The 19,100-nt window shown below is 41.5% G+C and overlaps 1 pseudogene; it reads left to right on the forward strand.

The window, feature by feature from the left end:
- The first annotated feature begins 9,970 nt into the window (after positions 1–9,970).
- LOC140946104 (forkhead-associated domain-containing protein 1-like) overlaps positions 9,971–19,100 on the forward strand; it is a 49,457-nt pseudogene continuing 40,327 nt past the window's right edge.

Below are 19,100 nucleotides of genomic sequence, written 5' to 3' on the forward strand. Positions count from 1 at the left end.
TAACGTAACTCTTCAATCAACATTTTCCTTCAACAAGACCAAGGAGAATGAATCAACAGAAATCATTTTCTCATTTCGGGAGAGGATGTCGTTCGATCAGTGCTGATACGTAGGAGTTAACACCAAGTAAAATAAGTCAAATTGTTTTTTTATGATATTTCCCTTAACCTATAGATATTGTTGTGAAGTATTTTGAAAGATATTTTTTAAGACGGATTTATCTTAACTTTTGAGTTTAGTTTTTGTTTCATTAAGTCTTGTTTTTGTCCACGTACTGTTTTCCTGTTTTGATCTTTTGTTTTTACTTGTACTTGAAGTTATGCTTAGCTCGCGAATTTACTTATTGCCATATTAGGAAAGTTACAGGTGCTCGTGTTTGTGGTGTTAGAGCTGACCCTCGTTATTTGGTACTTATCAGCTGCGGCTGTGCTTTGGCTAGACTATTCCCTGACAACAGCAAACCTGTTGCAGTGTTAGCGATAAGAAATACAATAGAAACTCTTCCCGTCAGCTAACCCAAACATGTCCAGCTTTGGCTATTAAAACCGCTACTATACTTGAACTAGTAAGTAGAAGAGAGGTAGAGAAGTTGGTAGGACCGTAAAACCTGCTGTGTAAGTAGAAGTTTTAAGAAGATTAAGAAGAATAAAGGCAAGATGTAAATCAGATTCCTGGTACCTAGTCGTGTAGCGAGCGAGTTGCTCGAACTCACCCCCACAATATTTCCCGAAACGAATGAATTTTGCAATAAATCCCAAACACCAAATAAAATTCCTTTAATGATTTTGAGTAAAAAACATGCGCATTGCGATCATTTTTCATCGCTTCCATTTTTATTGTTTAACACTATGCAAAGATTACCCCTGTTTCAAGAAGACCTCGATTTTCCTCTACTTTTTCATTTCGTGCCAGGAGCCGATTATGAGGGTGCTGTCCCACTGATGACCAGGTGGCACATGAACTTATATTACCAAGAGCCATTATGGTTCTTGATATTACTATGTGCAAAAGGCACTGACAAACAGAAAGCTTAAGTCAAAGAGTTGGTTGTAGACAGCTCAACGAATAATTCGTCTTCTGATGTTAACAAGATTTCTGTGTTCCGAAAAGGAAATTACTGTTTTCACAGACCCAAAAGCTAAGAACTTCAAGTTAAACATCACCCAAATAAAAAAGCTGTGACTCTTAGCATTGGTTCTGGCTAAAAAGAATTTCTGAGGGTTCAAAGAGATCAGCAGTCTTTCTTTCAAGTACATAGAATTTGTACTTACGCGAAATCATTTTTGTAACTGATGTAAGAGTTCTAACTATTGAGACTTTTTTAATAGAAAGAAAAGCTCGTGTTTAAACCGGTCTTACTGAAACAGTTGCGGCAGTTTCATTTCTTAAAACCCTTGGATCTCTTCTATGAGGCTTTTGAAATATGCGAATAAGGTACGTCTGCGAAAAAGGTTACATTGCGGGACCAGAAGAGGATGTCGAAAAAAACGTATATCGAGGTAAAAAAACTTCTGACAACGTAGGTGGAAAACCTACATGCGGTTTCTCACTTCAACACAACACATTTAGTGCTTTGAACTACGTCCAAGACTTTGGAACGGGTGTCTGTAAAACGCGGACCGGATACCTGCGGATGGCGGATGCGGATGGGAAAATGCGGATAGAAAAATGCGGATGGAAAAAAATGCGGATAACAAAAAAAGTAAGAAGGAAAAAACGAGAAATTCGGATGGCAAAAAAAATATATTAAAATAAACAAACAAACAAAGGAAAGAAATCTCTCTTTCAAGTCGCTGTCACATGGTTGAACCCTTCACTTACATACAGAACGTGATGCCAATAGTTGACACAGTTTTTTACCCTGTAATTCCTTTCATTAATAGGGAACTTAAGAACCACGACGACGACTTTGTCGACGACGACCGGAAGTGAGATACCGTGCACTGCGCAAGCGAGATTAGCAAATTTCGTCGTCGTGGTGTCGTCGACGACGCCAAACACAGTAGAATCACGTCGTCCTGCAATCCACAAGCTTTGGCAGGTATAACTCCTTGTTTTTAAGCGATTTTTCAAGGGCTTTGTATCTTTTATCCTCGTAAATCCAGGTATCCTTTCTTCTTTCTCCTAACAAGCGATGTTGATTGAAAATTCGACTGATGAATTGTGTTTACTTCGGAGTCAACACTGAGCAGTGGAGGCCGAGCGAGCGAACTCGTAAGTGATAAATTTAGTTGTACGTATTTAGGAAAGGCAAATCATATATCTTTAATATAGAGGAAATGAACTTTATATGGAAAACAGCTATTGCATCGGAATGTCTCTTTTTCCAAAACTAACCTCTGACAGACACTCGGACTCGGTCATCTCATTCAGGTTAAAAGTTGAATAATCTTCGTACGGAAAGCAGAGATTTTTCCATTCGAAAAGATCAGACATTATTAAAAATTCTTCATCGTCAATGAAAGTAGACGTACGGCTTATAAAATAAGACCTTGCATCGTTTTAAAAGACGCCTCTGCGAAAAAACTTTGTTGCGAACGAACATCACAGTTCTACTACTTCTACTTGTTTGCTTACATTCAGTGTCGTCGTCGTCGACCTACCGATCGACTTCATCTTAAGTTTCCTTTTTCCCGCCGAAACTGACGTTCTCCTTCCAGTCCTTTCCCGGTCAACAGACGTCGTCGTCGTGAACTTCGTTGTGGTTCTTGTTCCCTAATGTTACAAAAATAAGAACGCTCCGTTCCTCCTCCTTAAATGTACACATACTTGGTGCACTTCTCCTTTGAGTGTTTAGCTTAAGGCTTTGCGTGAATCGGTCTTGTTTAATGAGGGTTTTTCTACAGAAATTCATTTTCAAGCAATATGCCGCACCCTCAACAGAGTCATTTTTCTGGCCTTCGTTCCATTTTCACAGTTTTACGAAAAGCTTCCATCAACATATAAAAAATACTGATCTGGTGTAGACATAGCTAAAAAATTTATATAGTCTTCTTAAGAATTAGTAGCTTGGTTTTTTTCTGATTTGTAATAATTAAACATCTTTCCATGTAGAAAAGATATGTTTGGTTGCTGCTTCGCAGATAGACTGGAGCGGGCCAAATAATTCGAATATTATATAAATTATTTTCGATTCCGAATTCTGCCCTTCACGCTTTTAAAAACGAGTTTTAAGTTGCTCGATACAGACGTTCTAAAAACTAACTGAGGATATGTTTTCGAAACTATTTTGCTAGCAGAAAAATTCGAAACAAAAACAAATGAAACAGAAAGAAATGCGTTTCCAAGCGACACTTTTTTGCGGGAGTTCAATTTCGCAGATTATTTTTACACCTTTTCGGGAAATAATTGTTGCGATTGATCAAGAAGTCTGTTTTTTTCTTTTCAATCTGCTGCATATTTTGCAATTTTAAAAATTCGAACTCATTATTCGTGCACTTATAAATTCCCAAAGGGTAGAACTTGTAAAAAATAAATCCACATGATAGGCGGATCAGGCGGAGTTGATTGGCATCTGCCAAATCGGAACGTTCGGCGTTTTTTCTGGTTGATACTGCAATTTTTCTGTCTTGAGCCGCTCAAACAAATAAGTCTTGATTTGATTGCCCCGAGAATATTCTTTCTGTAAGTTGAGTACACTATATCCAGTGAGAGCAAAGAAATCATGCCTCCCCTTCTTAGCGTGATAACAATGAAATTCCTAATAAAGTAAATGTTAAAAAAAAAATAGCGATCACTCCCGAAAGTAAAGACAGACTGCTTCGTGAATTACACCGCTTTAGGATGCTGGTATGGTAATATGCTGCATTCTGACCCGTGATTGCAGGGACCATTGGCTCCTTATTTGGTAAAGAGAAGAATATTAAACGGGGCCAGTGCAAAATAAGCGAACCTTTGCTAGCCGATTTTTTGAGCTGTTTACCTTGCCTGCAAACCTTAGGCTAAACACTCAAAGGAGAAGTGCACCAAGTATGTGTGCATTTAAGGAGGAGGAACGGAGCTTCCTTATTTCTGTGACATTAATAAAAGGAATTACAGGGTACAAAATAACTGTGTCAACTATTGGCATCACGTTCTGTATGTAAGTTGTATGTAAGTGAAGGGTCCAACCATGGGACAGCTACTTGAAAGAAAGACTTCTTTCCTTAATTGTTTTTTTGTTTATTTTATTTATTTTGTTTGTTTATTTTATTTATTTATTTTTTGTTTGTTTGTTTATTTTATGTATTTATTTTTTGCCATCCACATTTCTCGCTTTTTTTCTTCTTACTTTTTTTGCTATCCGTATTTTTTTTAACATCCGCATTTTTCTATCCGCATTTTCCCATCCGCATCCGCCATCTGCAGGTATCCGGTCCGCGTTTTACAGACACCCATACACTCACGAAATAAAAGTCGAATTGTCCCGTGTCAAATACTTTCATGCCTTTGTCAGCACTCTCAACTATGTCTCTCCCATTGGTGCAAACAGTAATTGAATTCGCCAATTGAATTCCAAAAATAATGGTTCAGTTTTGTTATTTAAGACTATATATTTTGTGAAAGGTTTGAACCCAGGTGTCATATCAAAAGTAGGTTGAGTTTGATCGTCCGGGTGAACGTAGTTCTGAATTATTTTGGCATTGATAATGTTTCTTGTCGTCTGTTGCAATGCATAGGCGTACGGGCGCGGGGGGCTGCATCCCCCCCAAATTTTGAGTGACTCAGATTTTTTGGGCAGAGATAGAAAATTTGGGCAAAACCAGTTTTTAAAGACGTCTCCATGTTGATTTAATTATTTTAAAGACCTGAATATTAACTGAAGTCGACGTAATAATCCAGTTACATTACAGTGGTTGCCTAGCATGTGTTGATTAATTTACATATTTGCAGTTTTTTTTGTTGGGCACTATACTGCACTGCACTAGCTGGAATGGGCTATTTCCAGTCGTGAATTGATTAAAATAAACTTTTGCATAACTTTCTAGAATCATCTCCACTCGAAGAACAGAGTATGGCAGGTAGCATTTAGCAATGGGTATGAAAATGAAGAAGTGGCTGACTAATTCTCAGTTTGAATTACGAGAAGAATTTTAATTCTTTTAAAAAATCTATCGAGCGGTTTAAAGTTATTCGCTAATTTGTTAAAGTAGACCGAAATGATTTACAAAACCGCTAACAAGATTGTCTCAATACATACTAATCAAATCCTTCTTTCGATTCTAGCAATCAAGCAGAGCTATCTCCACGATCTTTCACACATGTTTTTAAAAAGATTAAAACTACTATGACGTGAAATTGCAGGTCAAAAGCGCTTCGTTTTCTACAGATAACAACCAAACATCAAGATTTTCCTTTTCTTACCGTATTTCTAATAATAAAAATTTCATTCCAAAATATCTCGATAACGCTCTTAACATGCCTAAGGTTTTGCTTAAACTTCACGAACGTCGAGGCGACCGTATTGGAGAAAAAAGCTCCTGTGAACGATTTTGTAAGGTTCCCGTGCCGGGAATCATTGCTGAAGTAAAATAGGTAATGGGCGGGGAAGTCATTTCGTTGCTATGACAACTCCGATGTCATTGCAACCCTGATGTGGTCGCAATTTTTCCAAATGTTTGTTTATGGCGACGTAGTTTATGCTCAGACTTGGTGTTGACCCTGAAAAACTGTATCGCCAATAAGGAACAAACTGTGTCTTAACGAGGGTTTACTGAAGACCGAACGAGAGCCGCATGGAATTACAAAGATGATCCACGGGCGCATGCGCGCGCTAGATACCGCTGAAAGTAACGCAATAACAACGTAGTGGCGTGATTGCCTCCTCCTTCTTTCCTACCCTAACTAAGAAATAAAACATGAACAATAGGCTGAGAACTCTCCTCTCCTAAGCTTATCGTAGGCTTGGACACAAGGCCTACTGTCCGTCAGAACTTCGGTTGTATGGGATGACTGGATAATGTAAGGGGCGAAGTGCTTGATGGAGGAAGCTATGGCAAGAGCTTCGATCTCACACGGTAGCCAGGTCACTGGATGCTTTCGCAGTTTCGCGCTGAAAAAACCAGCCAACAGCAGTTTACCGTTCCGGTGGGTGTAGAGTGTGGCTGCGATGCCTCTATTCTTCACAGAACCGTCTGTCACGATCCACAAAGCGTCGCGGGGTTGGGGGATTGTGATGGTCTTGTGGTTTTCCAAGGCATGTTGGGCGGACTTGAAAGACAGGAGTAACTCATCGGACCACACTAGTCTTTCTCGAGATTCCTTTCCAGCGGTGGCCTGATCCAAGGGGTCCAGCAATTCAGCGAACTTAGGGAGTACTCGGCTGAGCACCTTGTATGCACCAACGAAAGATCGTAGGCCTTGAACAGTAGTAGGAGGGTCAACAGAGGATAATGCGGCTAACTTGTGGGGGCTAGCCTGTAGGGTGCCATTAGACCATACCCAACCCAACACGGTGGCCTTTCTGGGACAGATGAGTGTTTTGGGCGCGGAGAGACGAAGATTGTTGCGTTGAAGCAAGGAAAGAACGCGCCGCCAATTATGAAGGACATCTGCAGGGTTGCTCCCACCAACGTACAGGTCATCAGCAATTTTGGCAACACAACCCTCTTGAATTAGGTCACCCAGAACTCGAGACATTAGCTCCTCGAGGCATGTTTCCGACCCAGGCATGCCCATAGCAGAGCGGGTATACACACGGATACCTTTAAAGGGTGTGGCTACCCCACAGTACTTCATGGAAGAGTGAGCCAGTGGAATTTGATAGAACGACTTTAACAAGTCCGAGATAACTATATACTCCCACTTCCCAATTTCACGCAGTACACCATCGACGTTAGGCATTAGAGAAGGCTGGGGCTTGCTATACTGGGCAACTTCGCCGAAGGATGTCACAAGTCTGCTACCCCCATTGGGTTTCTTAACAAGGAAGGAGGTATTCAAGTACTCGACGTGTACGTTCACCTGTTCAGGTCTGGCAAACACACCAGCCACTTCGAGCTCGTCAAATTTGGCTTGCAATTCCTCAAGGGTGCTTCTGTTGTACTGTGGGAGTCTGCCTTTACGCTGAGGGGGGAGTGTGGGACCAATGTTGACAACAGCTTCAATGGTACCGCTAGCGCCGTTATATTTCGAGATAGTGGGGTTGAAAACATCATCAAACTCCAGATTCAGTGCTCTGAACTTGTCGCGAATGTCCTCGTCTAAGCAGCCATCGGGGTCAAGGATCACATTAGTGGAGAAGGGCTGGCAGCAGGTAGGGGCAGTAGTGGCTGTAGGGGTAGGGGCAGATGTGGTGTCTATGCTGTCAACAGGTATAACATGCCTTACATGACACAGCTGCTCGCCGGTCCGAAGAAGTATAGGAGAGTCAGTCGTATTGGTTATGCGTACAGCGTGGTCCACAGAGAGGACTTGTTGAGGTGGGGGCCATGCTCCTTCTGCCTTGAGGGGGGTGTTGAATGGACAGTCTGGTCGGGGTTCAAGGGCCCATAACGTATCTGGGTCAGAATCACAAGGGGTGTCAAGCTGAACGTATTCTCCTGGCAGTATAACTGTGCGTTGCGGGTTGCGTAGGAGAAAGGACTGGGTGCGTCGCACAGCTGGTTGAGTAGTGTGTTTGGAAGCAGTACCATAGTGGATTACGTCAGACCCGCCGATTACAATTTGGCGCCTGGCAGGACGGATGCCGATGTCGTTTCGGGCCAGGAAGGGGTTTTCCGCTAAAATGTCAACATCGAGTTGGCGAACAACTAGGGCGTCTAGTTCAAATGCTTGCTGTCCACGAGTGAGAGTGCAATGCACTTCACCCACCACATCCATAGGGGTAACTCCATCGGCTTGGCGGGCCATCTGAGAAGCTGGGGTAACAGGTAGGCCATATAACTTAGCGGCCGAGGCACGAACCATGTTAGACGTGGCGCCAGTATCAAGGGTGAGCTGCACGGGGTGCTCGTGGTAAAAGGTGTTGAGAACAGGTGATTGAATGATGCTGACACGGAGTGCAGTAGGTGCAGTAGGTACATCACTGTGCTCAGGCGGGAGGGCATGACCGCAACACTCATCATAAGGGCCACAGTCGCCGGTCGCAAACTCATCAGGATCGTCGTTTATAAGACGTGAGCGGGCCAATGGTCTCCTGTCACGATCAGGCAGGTAACGGCACTCCATTAGATCATGGGTGTTGTGAGGGCGTCCAGCGGTTTTGCAGAGAATACAAGATACAAATGGACGGCGGCGTGGTTGGCCCTGTCCGCCATTAGAGGTGCGTCTGGGGTTGACATTGCAAATACGCATGGCTTTGGTGTCCTCTATGGAGCGTAGTTCATCAAGGAGGGAATTAAGTGCTTGTGAGATCTCTGGCTTGAGTGAGGCAAGGGTCTTGTTACGCAACTCAGAACCATACTTCTGCTTTACCAGTAATGGTAGGCCAGGGTGGATCAGCTGCAGCCACAGAACTACTATAGTGTTCTCGAGCGATGGGGAAAGATCTTCATCTGCGGTCACCTGCTTACCGTGGTGGGTTAAGCCACCATTAACTGCAAGGAGGTTGTCTTCGAAGAAGGCCATGAGGCGTTGGAATAAGTCCTCTGGTCGCTCAGCAGTTTGAAGGCTGATGCTTGCAAGGTCGAGGAAATGGGCTCCGGAGGACTGGAACCCAAAATGCTGGCGAATTTTCTGCCAAATGTCATTCAGAGAGGTAGAGTGCTTTACTATGGAGTTCCTGGAGATCACGGGGCAAAAATTGGCAATCTGTCCGAGCAGGAGATCCAGGTGGGCATTTTTCTGAGCGGCAGTAAGTCGTTGTGCCTCAGGTATAGACGTGCCATCATTCGTAAGGCCTCTTCGAGGGTTGGCGGCGGTTTGTTTTTGCCATGTGGCCTCTAAAAATGGGACAAAGTTCTTGTCTAGGGATAAGATGTAGACTAAGTTTTGCCTCCAACTTTCGTACGAGGTGATGGTCTCGTTTTTCGTAAGCTGCCATTGTTTAGGCGCCCTGGGAGCGGCGGCCATGTTGGTTTTCCTACGCGAGCGGTTACGGCGAATTCACGTTGATTTGTTGATCTTCGCACTTCGTGAAAATAAGGGTCACAGGTTCCAGACGACCACACTTGTGTGAGGGTCCACCGTACGTGGGTAAAAGCCGCTGCCACCACGCCAATAAGGAACAAACTGTGTCTTAACGAGGGTTTACTGAAGACCGAACGAGAGCCGCATGGAATTACAAAGATGATCCACGGGCGCATGCGCGCGCTAGATACCGCTGAAAGTAACGCAATAACAACGTAGTGGCGTATCGAGTCACCTTCATATGCCAGGACGGCCTATGTTGTTGCAATATGGTCCTCATTTCTTTTCGACTCTTTCGTAAAAATTTGGGCAACTTGCGAGACAAAAAATTTCCCGTACGCCTATGTTGCAATGGATTGCAAGGATTAAAAATGGATTGAAACTTAGGCCAACAACACGATACAGGACATACAGCAACCAGGTAAGTACAAGACTGATTCCGATCAGATAGTGAAAGTGCCGAGGAAGGTGACTTTGAAGTAGTTTATAGCAGGACATGCATGACCATGTCGGGAAGATCAGTACGAGATCATGACTGGTGCGTTTGGATCAAAGAGGATGGTGTCATATTGAAGTTGTAAATTGTACTAGTGGCAGAGTTCATGTAAATTTATACCTTGATTTTATTAGGAACTACCCCCAAAAGTGATTGACTTGCTGCAAGAAGGAAAATTCGGGTTATGACGAAATAATATTCGCTGTAGGAAAGTGAAAGTTAATAGCTAAACAAAATAGTAGTTAACTGAGAATTGGCCAAAAAAATATGAGTTAACTCATTAAGTTGTAGACAGTTTTTAAGTGTATATTTGGCCGAAAAAACAGTTGTTAACTGAGAATTGGGTTACCCCCCTTCCTTAGCCTCGATTATCGATTATGTTCGCGCGTTTTTAATTTTTGTTTTCACCGAGTGAGACTGGGTCGAGAAAACCACAGTGGCCATAGCAACCGCCGAACGCGAACATTGCCGTCCATTTTGGAATGCTGTCAAGAACGATCGAATGTTTATAATCGTTCTGAATCTAATTTTATTACAATCAAGGAAGTATTTTAGCGGTATATGATGAGATTTTTAGTGCTTCAATGAAAGCGTGTCTTCGTTCACGAGATGGAAGCTGTCTATACCAACTCCGGCACCCAATCACAACAATAGGATGTGAAGGCAGCGCTAGCGATGTGATTATTCAGGTTAGTAACGATTAGCTAAATAATTATTATGATCTCTGTTAGTTTTTCAAAATTAGAATAATGTCGAGACATACCGATAGAGCAGTGATAACTTCTAAGGAACTACAGCCGTCTTATTTATTGACTGAATCTGTCAGTATACTTAGGAAAAGTTTCGAAAAAGTAAGCTTCGTTTTCTTCGCTCTTGAATATATAACTTCACAGGTCACTGAGTCGCAATTTTAAGCTGCTAATTTAAATTAACTTAGACAGATGTCAGGTTCGAAATTATCTTCAAACAAACTTCCATAGTAATTTTTTTTCAATAGCTGTGAACCACCTCGATATACGTGTTAAATTTTCGGTAGGTCTTTGATCACATTGAAGAGTAGCAACTGGTTGCTCCGATTGTTGTTGAAATACGCCTCGGATACTAATTACACACGATTGGAAACACCACTTAAATCTTCAATATCAATTCACAGTACAGTACTTCTTTCAAGAGCTCTTATTAAAGATGGCAAGAATTTTTAACTTCAATTCAATTTAAATATTTATTTCCCACTTCAAAATCTAACCAACCTAGTCCTAACTTGACCAGTTATTTAGTTTACATCACATGATTCGGTGAAACCTCCTTGATATGGACACCAAAGGGACAGATCAGTCTATTGTCATATTACAGAGGTTGGAATTTTTCATTGCACATAAAATCTATTCTCAGGTTAAACTAAAGAATTTTCTCTGTATGCTAATTGCATGGTTAGGGTCAGGTAACATGGAAAAATTCTGAATAAAACTACAGTGTTTACTAACCAGGTTTCACCTAATAATAATAATAATAATAATAATAATAATAATAATAATAAAACTTTTTTTTGAGGGTAGCACTTAATATCTCTTGATAATCTACACATGGCCCTCAGAAAAAAAGTTATGCAATAATCAATCAAGAAGCTATGATTCATAGGTGAAAATTTTAAGATAAACGAACTAAGGAATTGCTAAGGATTGTCCATTACAATTTACAAACTTCAGTTCGCTTAAGTTTGCTTTTGAAAGACGTCAAGGTAGAGTCTTTCAACTGCTCGGGAAGTCTGTTCCACAAGCTTGCAGCACTGAACACAAATGACCGCTGTCCGATGATTGTTTAGTTCTGGGCACCTTTAAATTTCTTTTGCACTGAATCTTAAATCTGATGTCTGAATCTAATGTCCATATATCCATCATGGTACAAAAGGTGGGGGACAATTCAGCAATTGTGACGAGTGCCAAGCGTGCATTGTTGTATTTATTATTAAGATTATGCACCTATCAATGTAAATCCCTTGGGGGGGAGTGCGGGCAAGGGGCGGGGATTTGATGTCTGAGACTCTCCCCCTGTCGGGCTTTTGATCGTGCGAAGTGACCCCGGGATCGGGACATTTGACTTTGACCGATGGAAGCCTGGTATCAATTCAGAAGCGGTTACCAAATCTGTCCCTCGAGGCTTTCTGAAACTCATGGTGTTGGAGAAAGGTGTGAAGTTTTCATTTGTTTTAATCGCCATAATCCGATACTTTAAACTGTCATCTAAACAGATAATGTCTATTTTGAGAAAGTTTTTATCTTCAAGTTCCCATCTGACTGTAAAACTCGATTGAAATCGAATTCCACCATGAAAGTCAGAGGATTTTTTACGGGTCACTGATCTGACCTGTTCCGACATGTTGAGCAAATGTTATAAAGTATTTTACGTTTCATTAATATTATAATAGCACGGTCAACTTCCTAGAGTGATTTTGTTGTTCAAAATAAGAGATGCTAGTGGAAAGAGAAAATACTTAATTACAGTGAGTAATTTAACGGAGCTTACATTTAGTAAGGACGTACTTTTGAAATGTTCTTTTAATTTGTTTTATACAGTATTATAGTATTGTTTGTTTAGATTTTTTTCCCCTGGGGGGGAGGCTTTTTTGACACTTTTGATTGACCTTTTGTTTCCCACCCTGGGTAGTTTGATCAAAAAATTTTAAAATTTGTCAAATCCCCACCCCTTGCGCACACTCCCCTCCCCACGGGTTTACATTGATAGGTGCATTAGGGTTACACAAGGTGTCAACGTGATATTTAAGTTACTTCTTGTGTTATTAAAGAGAGCTAATAATTATTTCCCTCGTATTGCTGTCTCTCACAAGTGTTTCATGGTGTCAGGAATATTGTAGCGAACCTACGTGTTTTACTTTTTACTTGCGATGCCGGGAGGTGAAGGGGCCGGTGCATTGCCGAATTCGTCTGCAGATACGTCGAATGTTAGGAGTGCTTTGTTTGTTTTACCATGGCCTCTACTGCTTGATATTCATGATTCAAATGCAGCAGAAAAGTGGAAGGAGTTTGAGCTGAAGCTTGGAAGAATTACTCAATTGCCCTGAAGCTCAATCAGGAACCCAAAGCTGTACAAGTTGCAACATAGCTTTCCGTAGTTGCAGCTGAAGTGCGGAAAGTTTTCGCTATGTTTACGGATTGGGCGAGCGACACCAACCAAAACAAGATTCAGCCTGTGTTACAAAAGGTTTGCAGCATACTGTCAGCCACTTAAAAATGTGCCTTTTGAAAGATATAAGTTTTATTCTAGAATGCAAGAATCGGGAGAGTCTTACGATCACTATCAGACAGCTCTTTGACAGTTAGTGGAAAGGTGCAAGTTCGAATCGATTACCCCCAATCAGATTTTACGTGACAAGCTCGTGTTTGGAATTCACGACTCAAAGGTTCGTGAGAGGCTTCTTCGTGAGAAGAATTTGTCGTTGGAGGAAACTGGTGAGATTTGTCATTCTCTCGAGACCATGGTACACCAGATGAGGGTTCAGTTGGCGATGCCGGTTTAAGCATTGCAGATGCTGGAAACGTGAATGCTGTGTCTAAAAAGCCTAAAAGAGGGAAACGTAGGTGCAGTGGTGGCTTTATGCTAACACGTGGGGAAATTGTTGTGAATTTTGCGGACATGAGCATGACTTAGGGAAGCGTGAGAACTGTCCAGCTTTTGGAAGGACCTGCAATAAGTGTGACAAGAAAAATCATTTTGCGAAGGTATGTTTTGGATGTGCGCCAAAGCCCATGACTCACACACGTTCTGTGTATTGTTTCAAAGATGAGCTTTCGGACGAAGTTTTTGAGTGGAAGAAATTACGGCTATAACATTGGATGATTCTCAACTGGTAACGCTGAAGTTGGAATCTGGAAATTATCTTCGTTTTCAGCCTAATACCGGAGCTCAGTGCAATGTTGTCCCTTTGCGTCTATACAAGAAAGCCACTAAGAATGTTGATTTGTGCAATATGACCCCTGTCAATACGGCGATCATTTCGTATGGTGGTACTTCAATTCCTATCCTTGGGAAAGTTCATTTGTATGTATGGCGTGGACATTTCAGATGCCTGCTTGACTGCAATTTGGTTGACAGCAAGAAAGTCAGACCTATTCTTGGCAGTAAAATGTGCCTGGGAATGAACATTATCCAGTATCTAGACAATGACCAGTTAAACCGACCACAGGAGTTCGATGGTGAAGTTTATACACTAGATGTTCCGGCCAGTTCCCCAGTCTCCGCTGACCAGCTGATTAAGAGCTTTCCTCGTGTCTTTGCTGATGGCATGGGTGCTCTTGCGGGTGAATATCATATGGTGCTGGATGAGTCGGCTAGGCCAGTTCAACATCCTCCTCGCAGAGTTCCAGTTGCGATCCGTGAACATCTTAGAGAGACCCTGGAAGATTTAGAGAAGCGTGAAATTATTGCTTGAGTGACAATGCCCACCCCTTGGATCAGCTTGATGGTTGTCGTACCAAAGAAGAATGGCAAATTACGCATATGTTTGGATCCAATGGATCTTAATCGTGCTTTGCAGCGGGAAAACTATCCTATGCCTAAGATTGAGGAAAGCTTCCCATCTTCACGGAGCTTAAGTTTTCACATCGCTTGATGTCTCCAACGGGTTCTGGCACATTGTTCTTGATGAGGAGTCTTCGTTTTCTACTACGTTTAATACACCGTTTGGGAGATACTGCTGGAAAAGGATGCTGTTCGGGATCAGATCTGCACCTGAAGTGTTTCAGCGTAAAATGCAAGATGCCCCCGCCGGAAAATGTAGCTGGCATTCAGCGAATCCTTGGTATGTCTCAGTACCTTAGTAAGTTTCTGCCGTGTTTGTCTGATATTACAAAGCCACTGAGAGACCTCACCCACCAAGATTCTGAGTGGATCTGGGACGAGCCGCAACAGTTTGCATTTGAGTGCCTCAAGCAAGCAGTTTCCGCTACGCCTGTGCTGCGTTATTACAATCGGAAAGAAGATGTTACCATTCAATGTGACGCATCTCAGCATGGCCTTGGTGTGGCATTACTACAAGGTGGGCAGCCTGTGTCGCGCACGTTGACTGACAAGGAAGTAAATTATGCCCAGATAGAGGCCGGGGAGTTGTTGGTGATTGTCTTCGCATGTGAGAAGTTTGATGCATACATTTATGGCTGTGATTGTGTTCGAGTGCAGACAGATCACAAGCCCCTCGAGTCCATTTCCCGGAAAGAACTTTGTACAGCCCCAAAGCGTCTTCAGAGGATGCTGCTTAGGCTGGAAAAATACAGTCTGGATGTCACTTACCTGAAAGGAGGGAAGATGTTGGTTGCGGACACTTTAAGCTGTGCCTATTTGCCTGAAGTCAATTCCTGTATCTTTTTTTTGGGAGCTGGAAGAGGTTGACCACAGAGCTAACTTACCTGTAAGTGACGAGCGTTGGCAACAGTTAACCCATGTTGTGGCTGATGATCCAGTTCTGAAGCAGTTGCACACTGTCATTCAATATGGCTGGCCTGAGAGAAAGTCTGACGTTCCTATGTGTCTTCGACCCTATTTTGATCTGCGTGAGGAGCTGGTTGTTCAAGGTGGCGCAGCACCTTATGAGTTGTCGATGTCGTACACTTCTGCCAATGTCGTAGTCTCCTTTAAGACCAAGTTATCTACTACACGGTGATGTGCGTGCGTTGGCCGGAAGGAAATGGCGCCAAAAGAATTATTATTATCGGCATGTGAAGCCTTTAAAGTTCATCGCAACCTTGGCGAGTCTGTGCGTGTGAGGCTTCCTGGTGAGAAAGTCTGGTCACCTGCTGAGTGTGTGGGTTTTGCTGGTCTGTGCAGTTACCTGTTAAAGACTGTGTATGTTGTTTACTGTCGTAACCACCGTGCCATTTGACTTGCTGAGCGCAGGAGAACCTCCTGTTGCTGATCAGTTTGATTCGCCTGTTACCCCTCAGTCCAGTCGCAGTAACGCAGAATCCCCTGGAGGAAATTATTTGCCTCCGCCTGATGTACCTGAGTCAAGTGTGCCCTCTGTTCCTGAGTCAGTGCCAACATCCATCAAACAAGGTCGACAGGAAACTCCATCTCCTGTGCCCTCTTCTGTGCTGCCAACTAATCCTCGATGATTGCAGAGAGAAAGAAGGCCCCTGAAAAGATTTCAAGACTTTGTTCTAAACTAACAAAAAGATTTCAAGACTTTGTTCTAAACCAACGCTGAAATCTGAGTTTTGTAGTGTTTTGGTATACAAGTTAGGGATAAATCGCGCTGTTTGTTTATGTATTCTATTCGCGTTATTCTCTTTTGTAAGAGGGAAGGTGTGACAAGTGCCAAGCGTGCATTGTTGTATTTATCATTAAGATTAGGGTTACGTAAGGTGTCAACGTAAATATTTAATAAGCAGGATATTTAAGTTACTTCTTGTCTTATTAAAGAGAGCTTATTTCCCTCGTATCGCTGTCTCTCACAAGTCTTTCAGCAGTACAATTTAAAAATTGGCAAATACTGAAATGCCATGTCGAAAAGGAATAAACGAAATGCAGATACCGCATTATGATTGGTTACGCTTACTTAAAGTAGTATCCATCTCGAGTGTTTGTTTATCTCAAGCATGTATGTACCAGCAATCAACCTCAGCCGTTGCAAGAAGACAGGAGAAGACCTTGAAGTGATTGGCATAACGATCAAAAGCCCAGTCATTGGATGCGCTACCAATTTCATCATAGATTAACTGTCAGAAATTGTGTAGTTATTATTTAGCATTAAGTCTAAAGTCTTAAAATATTGACCAGTATTGGGCGTAAAAATTTGAATTACGGATCGAAATACTGCTTGAAAAAAAAAAGCTTTAAATACCAAAAACCTCCATGTCCCCCTCCAAAAGCCATGACATATCTGCAATAGACATTAGTGTTTGTAGGGAGAGGTTACGCTGTATTTAAACTGCATGGGCCTTTGAAGTTCAAACTTATTTTCGAATACAAATTTTCTAGACTGATCTCCATACATTTTGTTAAAGAGTTAGTCGAGAGAATTTGATAAAGGATCAAAGCATTTCTCTTTAAAGTGATCATTTTACTAATTCTCATAACCTTCTCTTCATAATAATGTATTAATTTTGTTGGTAAAAGATTGTTGTTGGTCACTCTTAGTTTTTGTTTATTAATTTATACCACTACATAAGAAATTTCTGCAATTTGATTGGCTTAGAGCAGTGGTATTTCAGCTTAATTTGAAATACCTACATGTGAAAATTACAAACCTTTTGTGGGTAGTAGTATAAACAAATAATAGCATGATTTGTACGTGATATTTGGCATATAAATACCACTCGTGATCTTTCAAAGTTGTCTCAAATTTCACTCACCTAACAGCTCGTGAAATTACGTATTACAATTTTGAAATATCAGTTGTGGTATTAAATTATGCCAAATATCACTACAAATCATGCTTATTACGTATACAAATAATAATTATGTAATTTACAGCTGATTGTAACTTCCAGGTGCCCAGTTGCATGTATGGAAGGCAATGAAATTTACAGTGTAGTTTACCTTTTTCCTTTATTTTTTCTTTTTTTTTTCCTTTATTTATTTAATATATAGTGTTCTAACGTGGAGCGGCAGCATGCCGTTATAGAATACAATGAGGCAGAGGGTTGTTTTGTGGTTCAAGATCTAAACTCAGCACATGGTACTTATGTAAATGATTGTCGTGTACAGAATGCAGCTGTGAGACTTGCCTCTGGTGATGTAATAAGGTTTGGATTTGGTATCCTTTTAAAAATGACAACAACAGTAAAAGAAAGTGTGTGGTGAGTGTAGTCCTAATTAATGCCCCAATATGACTCAGCTGTTGACAGTGACTGACCTTTCGACAACCTTAAGTCATAGTCAGAGTCGAAGTGAGTTGTATCTTTTCAGTTGATGATATGTGGTATTTTGCTCAAATTATGTAGTTAAATGAATTTACAGTGTATACCTAATGTATTTGATTAAACAACTTCCTTAACATGCATACAACTAAACAGGAAATGCAGGTTTTGAATTTCTTGTTGATGACATCCTCAACACTTCATTACCCATCCTTGGGTCTGTCTAAGCCATGGGAATCATAAAGACTCCGTGTTCTGCCATCACCAATGGCAACATCACCATCAGGTGGAGTCACCTCCCTTCCTTATATCAACACTGTGACACCAGTGAGTACTGATGGTGTACCACTGTATACAAACACTGAACCAGTCAGTTTGCCTGGGACTGGTGGCTCAGTATCAGAAGTAAGAGGCCCATCTGATCCAAAGGTTAGTAAGTTTTTCTGAATGCCAGTGTGCAACGAAAGTCATGTCTGAAAATTTGGGGCTAGTGGATTTTGTGATTGGGGCCAGTGAATTCTGTTCTTAATTTGCCTGACAGGCAAGTGAAGATATTTGGTGAAATTGAAATTAAAAGATGCTGAGGTAGATTATTCAATCAGTGACAGGGGAGGCACGAAAGAAGAAACTCAGTACTCCCATTAGGAGTCAAACCTATGACCTTGTGGTTACTAGTTCAGATGCTCTACCACTAAGCTACATGAGACTCTTGTGAGCTAAGGTTACTAAACTGGGTTCATGTGACAAACATTCCATACTGTGTGGACTAGAATATTGATATGTGATAGAAATGTGATGGCAAATTCAAGGCCTGGTATATGTGGTACAGGTCAAAATTAAATTCAGGTAAAAGGTTGATTCTCGCTGTTCTCCTTGTCTCTTAACCCTAATTATTCATGCATTTAGGGCTAGGAAACAGAAAATTGAGAACCAACCTAGGTTAAAATTTTATCCTGAATTTAATTTTGACATAGTTGTAACAAATATACAGTCAAGAGGTCTTTATTTACTAAGTGACACAGGCAGCTCTGAAAAAAAATCTGAGTGCTCCCAAGGAGCAAGGAGTAGAAACTATGATCTTCTGGTTACTAGACAATGCTCGATAAGGCCATTAAACTAGGTTCTCCCACATTAGTCTTCTTAACTCTGTGGCAGGATTTGCTTATGTAGCTTGGTTGTTTTTCAGGCTAATGTTATGCCACACCCTCCTCTGAGATCTCGCCCAACAAGTGCTGGTGCTACCAGGACTCGACCCAGCTCTGCTGGCAGAGAAAGGATACCTGGTCCTCCTGTTGCTAGAGGTAACTATCATCATCATTATCATCATTATCATCCAGCCTTTTCAGTTGGGATGCTGTGAATAATGATCTTATTCCATGCATTCTCGTCTGACATTGTGCTCGCAAGGTCTTCCCTGTTTTCCGGAATTTCTTAAGATCATATGGGTGAATGAACACAGCCGCTTAATTGGTTTCTGTAGAAGAAGGGATTGAATGATTGCCCCCTAAAACTATAATATACAATATTATATAATTGTGCAAAATACAGGGGAAAGGATCGAGTAACTAAAAAAATGTTTAAGTGAAGTTGGGCAGCCAAAGAAGAATATTACATTTCCGTTAGCAAGAAATTTAAGGAGATTAGTCCAAAAGTAAGAAATGAGAGGAAATAGGGCTTTCAGGAGA

Source organism: Porites lutea, chromosome 1 (genome assembly GCF_958299795.1).
Source record: "Porites lutea chromosome 1, jaPorLute2.1, whole genome shotgun sequence".
NCBI classification, from domain to species: domain Eukaryota; kingdom Metazoa; phylum Cnidaria; class Anthozoa; order Scleractinia; family Poritidae; genus Porites; species Porites lutea.